The sequence below is a fragment of the Silene latifolia genome, chromosome 11 (assembly GCF_048544455.1).
Source record: "Silene latifolia isolate original U9 population chromosome 11, ASM4854445v1, whole genome shotgun sequence".
In the NCBI taxonomy this organism is placed as follows: Eukaryota; Viridiplantae; Streptophyta; class Magnoliopsida; order Caryophyllales; family Caryophyllaceae; genus Silene; species Silene latifolia.
The window spans coordinates 33,079,015-33,090,920 of record NC_133536.1 but is presented as its reverse complement, the minus strand read 5'-3'; the positions used below and the strand labels follow the sequence as shown (position 1 = coordinate 33,090,920).

Here is an 11,906-nt window from a genome sequence, read left to right as displayed (position 1 = left end):
CCCCACTCTAAATGGGTACTTCGTTCGAGAAGGAAGTTCAGAACTCTTCCATGGATTTCCCGAACCTTGGCATTATCTTGAGAGGAAGTTAGCCGGAATCGAGATCTTTCACGATTGCTACTTCATTCCTCCACTACAAAAAAAAAGCGGGAAACTGACGGAAAAAATCCGTCAGAAAGGCCCTTATCCGTCAGAAAAACCGGGATTCCTGACGGATTTTCCGTCAGGAATTTGCGTCACTACAATTCGTCACGAAAATTTAAATCCTGACGGATTTTCCGTCAGTAACCTTATACCGACGGATTAGTGACAGATAGGCCGTCAAAGGGTGCAACTGAGGTTGGGCCAAAAGTCAATGGGATGTTGACTTTACTGACGGATTATCCGTCAGAAATTCCCCATTAGTGACGGATTATCCGTCAGGAAAGTCAACAATCCATTGACTTTTCTGACGGAAATTCCGTCAAAAATGTAACTTTTGTGACGGAATTTCCGTCAGTAAAGTTGACTTTTTAAAAAAAAAATAAAAAAAAAATAATTCCTGTCAGATATGGTTGACATCAGCCATATTTTTTGGGTGGAATGTAAAATATATATAATAAAATAGGGCCAAAAGCCAAACATTTACATCGTCACCAATTCACTGAGAAACATTTACATGAACTCCTTACATAGAAAAAAAATAAAGCCTATCTAAACCTGCAAACATCAATGAGCAGAGGTGAGCAAAACTAAATATATGTGTAATCTCATGTGCCAATTAACCAGCGATGAATCCCCTAGTTTTAGGCGCGTCGTTTTTCTATGCATATCTGAATCAGGCAAGTTTTTCTCTTTCTCTGCTTTGATGTTGTCCTGAATGAGCCAAGCGTATAGATAAGCACATTGTCCACAATAAAACTGCTCAAACAACAACAGAGGTAACACAAGACTACCATAAAAAGTACAATGAAATAAGAGGGAAAGTAAGGAATGCAAACACAAATTAGTGAATGATGAACCATGGGTCAACAAATTGAATTTGGCAACAAGTGTAACTTAGAGGCTTAGGTGCAATGGAAAATATATATATAGAGCGGTGGATTCGCTAATATTGATTCAAGAAACTGACCAAAGGCATGTAAATAAGGCAAGTTAACAAGCAAAGTTTCCAAAATTCATCATAAATTCATCACATTATACAAAGGCAGTTGACATTATTGGCCAAAAATTTTACATTGTAGAGAAATTAACTGAAAGAAAGTAACTAGATGACTCGAGGAAGAATATATTTCATGTTAAGTGGAATCGTTTGAGACGCCATGGGTAAATTAGGCTAAGCTTCATTGGAATCGTTTGAGACACCATGCGTAAGTTGACTTTAAATAGCCAGAAACTAGATGACTTACCATCATTGGCTAACTTATGAGGCAAGTTTGGCTTGAAGTCAATAGTTAGCTGCACAGCCACCAAGTCACCACTTCTAGAAGTAGTAGCCAATACAGCACGAGAATCACCGACATTAGCTATGATAATTCTTTCACCTTGACAAGAAAAATATTGTCAAAAATCAAGTCCAGTCAAGATATTAAAGCAACAAGCGGACAAAATACATAACAAGTGAAGAAATCTAAGGAGTATTATCACACCTGAATTGAATGAATGAAAACTAGAGCAGATATTGAAGAGCGAAAAATAAGAAGTAAGAGTGAAAAAGAGTAATACGTTATAATTTCAAAGGCTATGTCGGTGCCTTCTTATACACGATCAAAAACCAGGAAAGATATATGTTATAATTTCTAAAGGAAAAGAAAGATGAAATCAGAGTATAGAAGATAGAGATTAATAGGCTCTTGCCGGCGACCAATAGAGGTGCGGTGAGGGCCGGCAAGAGAAAGACATCCGAAGTCATTATAATTCAATATGTCCTTGGAGTTTGGAGAACATAACAAGAGTAATAAAGTCATTATAATTCAATACAAGAGTATAAAATTCTTTCTGCCTTTTGTAGAGGCATGTTTTTGGAAATCAGAATCAGAATCCAAAATAAAAGGATGAGACATCCGAAGAGCTATGGCAACTCTTGATTCATGGCCAACTTGGTGTCTATGAAGATTCAACTGGGAACATACCATATCTGCAATAAAACAAACGAATACGTATATGAATGAAGTGGTCAGAATGGAAACAGTAGGAATGAATTCACACCAATCACCCTTGTCACAATCAAAGCCATTCTGCCAAAGAAGGATCAGTTGAGTCGCCTCCTGAACAAAGAGACCAACATATAAATGGTCACAAAGAGACCAACATATAAACAGTAGGGATGAATTCACACAAATCTCTTATGGCCTCCACATGCTCCATTTAATCAATCTCTAAAACTAGGACCATCTCAATTAAGCAGCCGCCCTATTCATAGTTATAGCTAGTATATTAATGTCTAATTGCATTCAACTATCATTCCTCCCTATGATTTCACAATTAGGCAAAGGATGTGTTCATTTAGAGGATTAATTATCGTTATAGCTAGTATAGTCGTATAGAACATCTCTACATCTGCCAAATTCGTGGTTAGTACAGACCATCTCTATAACTTTGGTGGCTAAAACAAATTCAAATTAAAGGAAACTACTCAACAAGAACAAGACTAATTTAAACGTTGAACCCCAGAAGCATATACAGATTAGATAAGCAACTTACTGAACTTAAAGAGCCTCAAATAAGCAGCTCGATAAAACCACGAAACTCATAAGCAAGCCCACAAATAAGCACAACTACTAAGCCGAACAGTGTATCGAAAGGCAAAAAAACAAACAAACTTAAATCTCAAACCTTGTCACAAGAAGACCACTAGATTTGCTCTCATTGTTAGCTAGGAGTATATATAATTGAAACCCTGTTAAAATCATCCGGACTCATCAATATTTGATTCTGTAGCAAATTTTCCGAATCAAAATAAAAATCAGCAAAAATTACCCAACAATATCGAAGATACCAGCATAATTTAAACAAAAATTACCAAAACAAAATATGAATTAGGAGATTACCTAATTAAATAAAATATGAAAGAAAAGGAGGAGGTGGTGGCAGGTTTGGTGGGTGGTGACCAAAGGTGACAGGCGGCGGCATCAGAGGTGTCCAGGGGCGGCTGAAGTAGGAGGTGACAGCCGACGGTGGAAGAAGAAAAAAGAGTAGGAAGGAGAAGGAGGAGGAGAAAGAAGAGAAATGGGAGTAGAGAGGATGGCGAGGTAACCGACATCTGAGGTGACCGGGGTCAGAGGTGGCCGGCGTCGGAGGAGAGTGGCTGGGATCGGAGGAGAGTCGGTTTTTTTGTAGTTAGGGTTTGGGGAAATCAATTCCGGGAGGGAGAGGGTTATGCGTTATGAGGGAAAGTTGGTTTTTATTTTGTTTATGTTAGAAAGTTTCTGACGGATATTCCGTCACTAAAGTGCCATTTATGACGGATAATCCGTCAGTTTCCGTGCTTTTCTATATGACAGGGTTTGTGTGTGTTAATTATTTATCTGACGGATTATCCGTCATTTATTTAGTTTTTCTGACGGATAATCCGTCAGTTTTCCTCTTTTCTCGACGGAACATCCGTCAAAAATATTTCCCGCCATTACTTTTTTTAACGCGCCCAATGTAACTGACGGATCCTGACGGATATTCCGTCAGTAATATGAATCCGTCAGAATTTCGTCAGGTTTCCGTCAGTTTCCCGTGTTATATGACGGATTTCATTTTCCGTCAGATTTGGCCGTCAGTTTTCCGCGTTTTTTTTGTAGTGCTCCCGAAACGGTTCCTACCGTCAAAACCCGTCAAGCACCTTGCTTCGACGAACAAGTTGTTAGCCTATTGTTTGGAGAGGACCGATTCATTAGGGCCGCGCAGGATGAGATCATTACTATGAAACTTCAGGACGATCGCTTCAACCCCACCGCGTTGATCACAGAAATCGACACAAAGCAGCAGAAAGGATGGAGAAAAACTATCAAATGGACCAACAACCAAGGAAGACTCTTCAAGCTCACTCTTTGGAGAAGGAGAGATGTTCAAAGGAGAGCCCGAAGACGACGAGTTCGAGTCGGAGTCGGAGTCGGAGTCGAGTCGAGTCAGAGGAGTCATTAGAGAATCTACTCCGTTGTCATCCCCACTCCCTTCGTTTCTCCTAGCTTAGCCTCAAGTAGTCACGGTAGTTCGGGGAATGCCCCATTCATCGTTCCTTTGCCGCCACCGACCATGGATCGGTTGGCTTCTTTGTTTCAACTTTACTCAAATTTTAATATGAATAAATCAGTTCGCTTACTCTCTGTGTTCTTTCGAGTGCACATTGTTTATGATGATACCGAGGATGACCAAGACCGGACTTGACCGAAATACCACCCTACGTAGCCAAAGAAATATTACAAGAAGGGGAAGGGGGACCAGTAATAGAAGATACCGAACCCATCAACGTAGGAACCGAATTAGAACCCAAAGAACTTAGGATAGGGACTACCTTGAGCTCTACCGAAAGGGCCGATTTCATAGACCTCCTAAATGAATTCAAAGACGTTTTCGCTTGGTCCTACAAAGACATCCCAGGAATCGACGGGGGATATCGCCGAACATAGGATTCCGATTAGGTAGGGTTTCAAACCCGTGAAACGAAGCTTCGACGAATGAGAACAGAATGGGCTCTAAAGATTAAGGAAGAAGTGGATAAACAATTCAAAGCCGGGTTCATCAAAGTTTCCGAGTACTGACGGGTAGCTAACATAGTACCCGTGCCCAAAAAGGATGGGAGAATCCGTGTTTGTGTTGACTTCAGGGACTTGAACAAAGCAAGTCCAAAAGATGACTTCCCTCTACCTCACATTGACATATTGGTGGACAATCTGCGAGACCACGCATTACTATCCTTCATGGATGGATATGCGAGTTATAACCAAATCAAGATGGCCATGGAAGATATGCACAAGACCGCATTCGTCACCCAATGGGGAACATATTGCTATACAGTAATGCCATTCGGATTGATCAACGCCGGAGCTACATACCAACGCACCGCAACTACACTCCTACATGACATGATGCACAAAGAAGTTGAGGTATATGTAGATGATATGATCGTCAAATCCAAGGAAAGAGAGGGACACATTGCAAACCTTCGCAAGTTCTTCGCAAGGCTACGAAAGTACAACATGAGACTCAATCCTCAGAAATGCACATTCGGGGTAACATCCGGAAAACTCCTGGGATATGTCGTTAGCCAACGCGGTATAGAAATAGATCCCTCAAAAATCAAAGCTCTGATCGAAATGCCACAACCTCAAAACAGAAAAAGAAGTCGGAGGATTCTGGGAAAGGTACAATACATAAGTCGATTCATATCGAAACTTACCATGATTTGCGAGCCTATCTTCAAGAAACTCAAGAAAACAGACCACACCATGTGGGATGATGATTGTCAAAAGGCGTTCGACCTAATCAAGAAGATATTGGCTAAACCACCAGTGCTCATGCCGCCACAACGAGATCAACCTCTTGGTTTATATCTCAAGAATCGAAATGTCATGGGTGCTATCTTTGGCTCAAAATCGTAGGAAGTGAAGAAAGAGCTATTTACTATCTAAGTAAGAAATTCTTGGAATATGAGTGCAAATACTCGCAACTCGAAAAGACATGCCTCGCTCTTGTGTGGGCCACGAAGAAGCTACGTCACTACATGCTTAGCTACTCCATCAAGATATATTCCAAAATGGATCCAGTCAAATACCTCTTCGAGAAACCCGTCCTCAACGGACGTCTAGCAAGATGGACTCTGATGCTCTCAGAATTCGACCTCAAATATGTGCCACTGAAAGTCATAAAAGGTCGCGCCGTCGCCGAATTCTTCGCAGAAAATCCTATCAACGACGTACAAACCATAGACACTTGGTCATTTCCCGACGAGGATATACTTCAAACAGACGTAGACTCTTGGGATCTATACTTTGATGGAGCATCAAATTTAAGAGGATTCGGAATAGGAGTGTTGCTCATTTCTCCTGAAGGTGAGCATACACCAATTGCTGTCAAGCTCGACTTCGAGGTGACAAACAATGCTGCAGAGTATGAAGCTTGTCTCATTGGGCTACAAGCGGCAGTAAGCTTAGGCGTCAAAAACCTCCGAGTACATGGGGATTCATCACTGATCATCAACCAAGTTACAGGATCCTGGAAAATCCGAAGCGAAAGCCTCGCACCCTATCAGGCTAGGATAGACCAAGTGGCTCAATTCTTTGATCACGTAACCTACTTACACCTACCTCGAGAGGAAAATCAATTTGCAGACGCTCTTGCGAAACTCGCATCTTTGATAAATATGCCAGATCACATGGTGGAAATGCCTTTGTGTATCGAACGACGGTCAGAGCCGGCTTATGTCCACCAAATCACCGATGAAGAAGAAATCGCGCAGGAACCCTGGTTCCAAGCGATCCTGAATTTTAAGCTTAATGGTACCTATCCACCGGACATGGACAAAAGGGGACAACGTGCTATATGCCTATTAGCTTCCCAATACATTCTGATGCAAGGAGAGTTATACAAAAGAACACCTCTTGGTGTAGTCCTACGTTGCCTTGATCATTCACAGGCACGAAAGGTGATGGAAGAAGTCCACGACGGAGAATGCGGTCCCCACATGAGTGGGCCTATGATGGCAAAGAAAATCACACGTTTAGGGTATTATTAGACCACAATGGAATCTGATTGCATCAAATACGTGAGACATTGCCACAATTGCCAAATCTTCGGGAATGTACAACATGTCCCTCCTTCATTGCTATACACGATGACATCTCCTTGGCCATTTTCCGCATGGGGAATTGACATAATCGGAAAGACAACCCCAGCCGGAATAGGAGGTCACTGTTTCATTCTAGTAGCAATTGACTATTTCACCAAGTGGGTAGAAGCGGCTTCCTACACTGCTCTTACGGCTAAAAATGTGGCAAAATTCATACAAAACAACATCATCTGTCGATATGGTTGCCCACATGAGATCATCAGCGATAATGGGTCACACTTCCAAGCCGAAACCGAGCAATTGCTAGCCAAATATAAGATTAAGCATCACCACTCTTCGCCCTACAGACCACAGACTAACGGTGCGCTAGAGGCGGCAAACAAGAACGTTGTCACAATTCTCAAGAAAATGACTGACAACTACAGAGATTGGCCAAGCAAGATACCCTTTGCTTTATGGGGATATCGTACATCAGTTAGGATGCCCACTGGGGCTACTCCTTTCTATTTGACCTACGGCATGGAGGCCGTACAACCAGTTGAGCTAGAAATACCATCCTTGCGTATTCTACTCGAAAGCCAAATCCCTGAAGCCGATTGGAAGAGGGATAGATATGAAGAACTCATCCTCCTGGATGAACGTAGGCTACGCGCCCTACATAATGTCCAAACATATCAAGCACGTATCAAAGGAGCTTTCAACAAAAGAGTTAGGCCAAGACACATAAAAGAAGGAGACTTAGTACTCAAATCGGTTAGAGCTCTTTTACCTGTCGACCCAAGGGGAAAATTCAAACCTAATTGGGCCGGACCATACCTAGTCAAATCCATACTCCCAGGGGGTGTGGTTAGAATCACAGACCTAGATGGGAATGAGTTTTCAAACCCCACAAACCTTAACCAACTGAAACGATACTATGCCTAGAATAGAACAAAAACGCGCCTCGCGTAAACCCATGTGTTGCTTCTGTGGCACTAAATAAACGGCCCCTGGCCAAGCTGAAATAAGCTAAGTGTCACTATGCTCTTGCATTTTGACAAGATTGTCATCCTCATATCGTCAAATAAACTAAATTCGCACCTTGAGAACAAGCAAAAGCTCATGCTTATTTTTTATGTTCATTACAAGCTCTTGCTTCGAACAATTATTCTTTTACATTTACTCGAACTACGCGCAAGGGTTTGATTTCGCTTTTTTAAGTTAATACGTAGGCAATCCTTCACGGGATTCAACCCATTATACCTAAAATGTAAATAGAAGGACATTTGCATTGCATTTGAAATTCGACAAGAATAATAAAAGAAAATCACGGCGGTTTCTTAACCATTTAACCTTTTTTATTTCATTCATTTTCTAATAATAATAGTACGCTACATAATAAAAATAGAATAGGCTAGGATTCTAAAAATCCCTCCTTTTTATTACAACAATAATAATAATACTCAAATAAATAAAGACTCGGGCTATTCCTCCATCTTCCCCTTGCCCTTGTCATTCTTGCCATATTTCTTGTCACGACCTCGAGCCGGGAGCTCTTGCACCACTTCAGACCTAATCACCAACGGTCTTTCTCGAGGCCTGACTCTTCCATTCTTGCCAACCACCATTTCCGCAACAGGAGTAGTCTTTGATTTCTTGGAAGGATGAATGACCTGAAATCCGACTTCTTCTTCTCCTTCGTCGAGATGCTTCTCCTTCTCTTTTCTCCTCGCGCACCTCGTAGTCAACAGGCTCGCGTTTCCTCGATCTCTCGCGTTCTTCCGAAGTTGCAGCCTTTCTCCACCTCAGATAGGAATCCGACACCCACAAAGCATTGGCGGAGAAGCTCAAGAACCACATGTTTCTTTGGGCCCATTTGATAGCCCACTCTCTTCGGCTCTCGGTGGTAAGTGCAACAAAGATCATGAACAGTATCAAGCCTCGGGATAGTCCGCTTCAACCCAACTTGCCTCATCAATCTTTCGGAAAGATGCATATCATGAACTCCGGTCCGGAATGCGCACGAGACCTAGTGGGATCCAAAGAAGACACTCCGAAGAATGACTTGAGGTGCCACCATGGTACAACCCACCTAATCAACGGGCCATCATCATTCTTCAGCTTGTTCTTCCAATAGTCGCAGACCCGAGTGAAGTCCACCATGTACAACCGCGTCCTCATCGCGTACATACGGGAATGATAGGAAAGTGCATTAACTGGGGGCTCGAGCAGTCGGAGCCGTTCCATAAGCCAAACCTACCAAAAGCAGGTATTAGACACCGCAAAAAAAAAAAAAAAAAAATAAAAAAAAAAAAAATAAACGAAAAAAAAAAAACGAAAGAGGTGTCTTTTACCTGTAAGATAACGGGACTACCCGAAAATGGCAGATCGCGGTTGGATTTCCTATTATCCAAACCCAAGATAATCTCCCCTAAGCATAAACAAGCTAGGCTTCTGCGCAGCTCCATTTGCTCGATAAGACCCAAAAGACGGGGATCACCTCGCAAATCTTCATCGACGTGTCCATGGAAGACATACACATGCAGCAAACAAAAGCCAAATGCTCTCCTCCTAGCCACATAAGAGGCAGTGGGGTCAGCCCTGTTAATGAATCGGTCTACAAAGTCCAGCATTCTCACGCCTTTCGGGGTAACCAAGCGATCCACCTCGAGTCTAGTCAATCCGAGCAGGTCTCTGAATTTGCTCTTATACCCTTGTGAAGTGGAAGGAATAGCGGGTAAATGCTCGTGGTCCCACCCACCAATAGCAGCAATCTCCTCCGGAAAAGGACAAATATCACCACCTGGGAACGCGAAAACATGACAATTTGGGTCCCAGTAGTCAAGACAAGCATCCAAGAACGGTTTTACAACCTTAATGAGTTTCAAACTCAATAGAGACCCAAGGTTATGAGCACCCATGTCGTGCTTCTCAACATTCGAGAATTCATTAGTCCATTCCTTCAAGCGGATCTCCAAAGTATTCATGATGACAAATTTTCTCTTGAAAATTTATTTTTGGGAGTTTTTTTATGAGGATTAACGGAGAAGAGACGGAAGAATTATATGATTTAAAGCTTCGTCGACGCTTCTATTTATACTAATTGCTGTTTCCAAAAATCCGCCAGAAGAGACCAGCTTGGGAACAGCGACTCTGCTGCGCCTATTCAAAGGGACGCGACTCATGCTGCGCCTCTTCTCCAGGCTCACTTTTCTGCGATTTCGCGTTTGGATCTTTCCTAATTCTATAACGAATAATTTCCTATTCCTACGGGATTTTATTTTGGTAAATACGAGCAGTTTACCATGTTTCAAATTTCCTAAATTCGCGGGCACGCATTTCGAGGCGACGTCGACATATTCGCCATTTTCATCGCACTTAATTCTTCTTTTTGTTATTATTTTAATTCATTTATTTATTTTTAGGAAATAAATTTCATTTTTTTTCATTTTTAGGAAGTAAATTTTATTTTTAGGAAATAATTTTCTTTTGTTTTCATTTCAACATTTTCACTTCTACACTTGTAGATTTCTCATTTTTCTTTTTTTTAGGGGGTAACCCTCCCTACCGTCCGGTCATTTCCGGCCAATTTTTTGCATTTTTGTGAGCCTCATTTTGCGCTAATTAAGGCCATATGTGTATAAAATGTATGTTTTGGTGTGTTTTCCATGTAAATTTCGGCAGCATGACGGCGTAAACCGTTGTCTACCAAACCTGTTCAATAACTAACCTGCAGGTACAAGCAACACAATCCAGCAGCAAAGGCACTCAGGCCATCATATATACAAATGTACAAGCAAACTGGGGGCTTGCGCCCCGAACCAAGTCCAGTGTCCAAGCAAACTGGGGGCTTGCGCCCCAAACAAAGTCCAAAAAACATTCAAAATCAGATGTAAAATCTACGAAACTACGCAGAACTACTGCTGGGCACCCTCCAACTCAGCAACCCTCGCCGTAAGAGCAGCAATCTCGGCGTCCCGGAACTCGAGCTCCCTCGACAGGCGGGTTGTCTCCTCCCGAGACTGGGTCAACTCTCGCCCCAGCTCGCGGTCACCCTGTAAACAAGGAATTGGCTCATGTCAATCAACTCAAACAAAACTGAAAATCAAAAAATCAAAAGAAATCAAGCGAGGTTCGTACCTGACGACCTCGACCATCGACGAGGGCCTCGATGGCGGTAGCTCGTAGCCGGTTGGCCACCCTCCATAGTGCCACGAACCGAGATGGCGCGACCTGCATTTCAAAAGAAAGTCTCAGTAAATTGAACAAGTCCAATCAAGTGTGTTCTTACACGAAAGGTACATAAGCTGGAGGCTCACCCTCCGAATCAGATGCTGCCAGTCATCTAGGCCAGCATCCGTCACAGCTACGTCAAAGTCACGCAACTCGGAGATCGTCGTCCTCCCAGTCGCGTCGGTGTACTCAAGAGTCTCGGGGTACACTGGGGGCTCGATGCCCGCCGCCTCAACCTCCTGCAAAGACAAATAGCTCTCATTAATCGATGATCTTTCATCGTAATTCCCGAAATCAAATCAAGAAAAGTAAAGGATACTCACCACTACTGGCCAATACGCCAACCTCCCGTAAAGGAACGCTGAGTAGTCCTCGCCAGGCAGAAGAAGGTCGTCGCCACTGGCACCAGCCAAGTCCGCCTCCCTCTCAGCCTCAGAAGGCTCCCTGAACATCGTCCTCGGAGGGTCAATTGGAATCGTCAACGCGCCCCGAGAGCACTGACGAGCCAAACGCTCGCCCAAATACCACACAGGACCCATCGACGTCCACAACAGCAGCCGACTCGGGCTCCTAGGTCGAAGAACCTCAGCGACAAAAGGAGGCGCTCCAGCGTACTCCGCCCAAGGTCTGGGCACCCACTGCGACAAGATAAGGCAAAGATCATTCCTATGATCAAGTGGAAGCAAAGGATAAGAAATATAAATACGAGTGGGATACTCACGCTCCTCAGCTGAAGGGCGTTCACATCCCGCCGGTAGACATTGTGAGAAGATCGCTTGCTCTTCGCCCGGCACATTACCCAATCCCTCACCACGGGATAGGCCTTCTCCAGCGGCTCTGTCCTCTTGGGCGCGAGACTCGGGAAGTAAGAGTACACCCATGCCTATAAAACAAAATAATCGATGACGATCTTTCGTGATTCAACAAAGAAAAGAAT

General features: G+C 43.0%; 1 long non-coding RNA gene across 2 annotated transcripts; it reads right to left on the bottom strand.

Moving 5' to 3' along the window:
* Positions 1–578: 578 nt before the first annotated feature.
* Positions 579–3,442, bottom strand: LOC141611511 (uncharacterized). Of its 2 annotated transcripts, XR_012528638.1 has the most exons (4): positions 3,030–3,437; positions 2,815–2,913; positions 1,389–2,246; positions 579–855 (listed from the first exon to the last, which is right to left on the bottom strand). It is a non-coding gene; the product is annotated as an uncharacterized LOC141611511 (long non-coding RNA). The 2 variants fall into 2 exon arrangements; XR_012528637.1 differs by having other exon boundaries at positions 1,389–2,913; positions 3,030–3,442.
* Between the last annotated feature and the right edge of the window lie 8,464 nt (positions 3,443–11,906).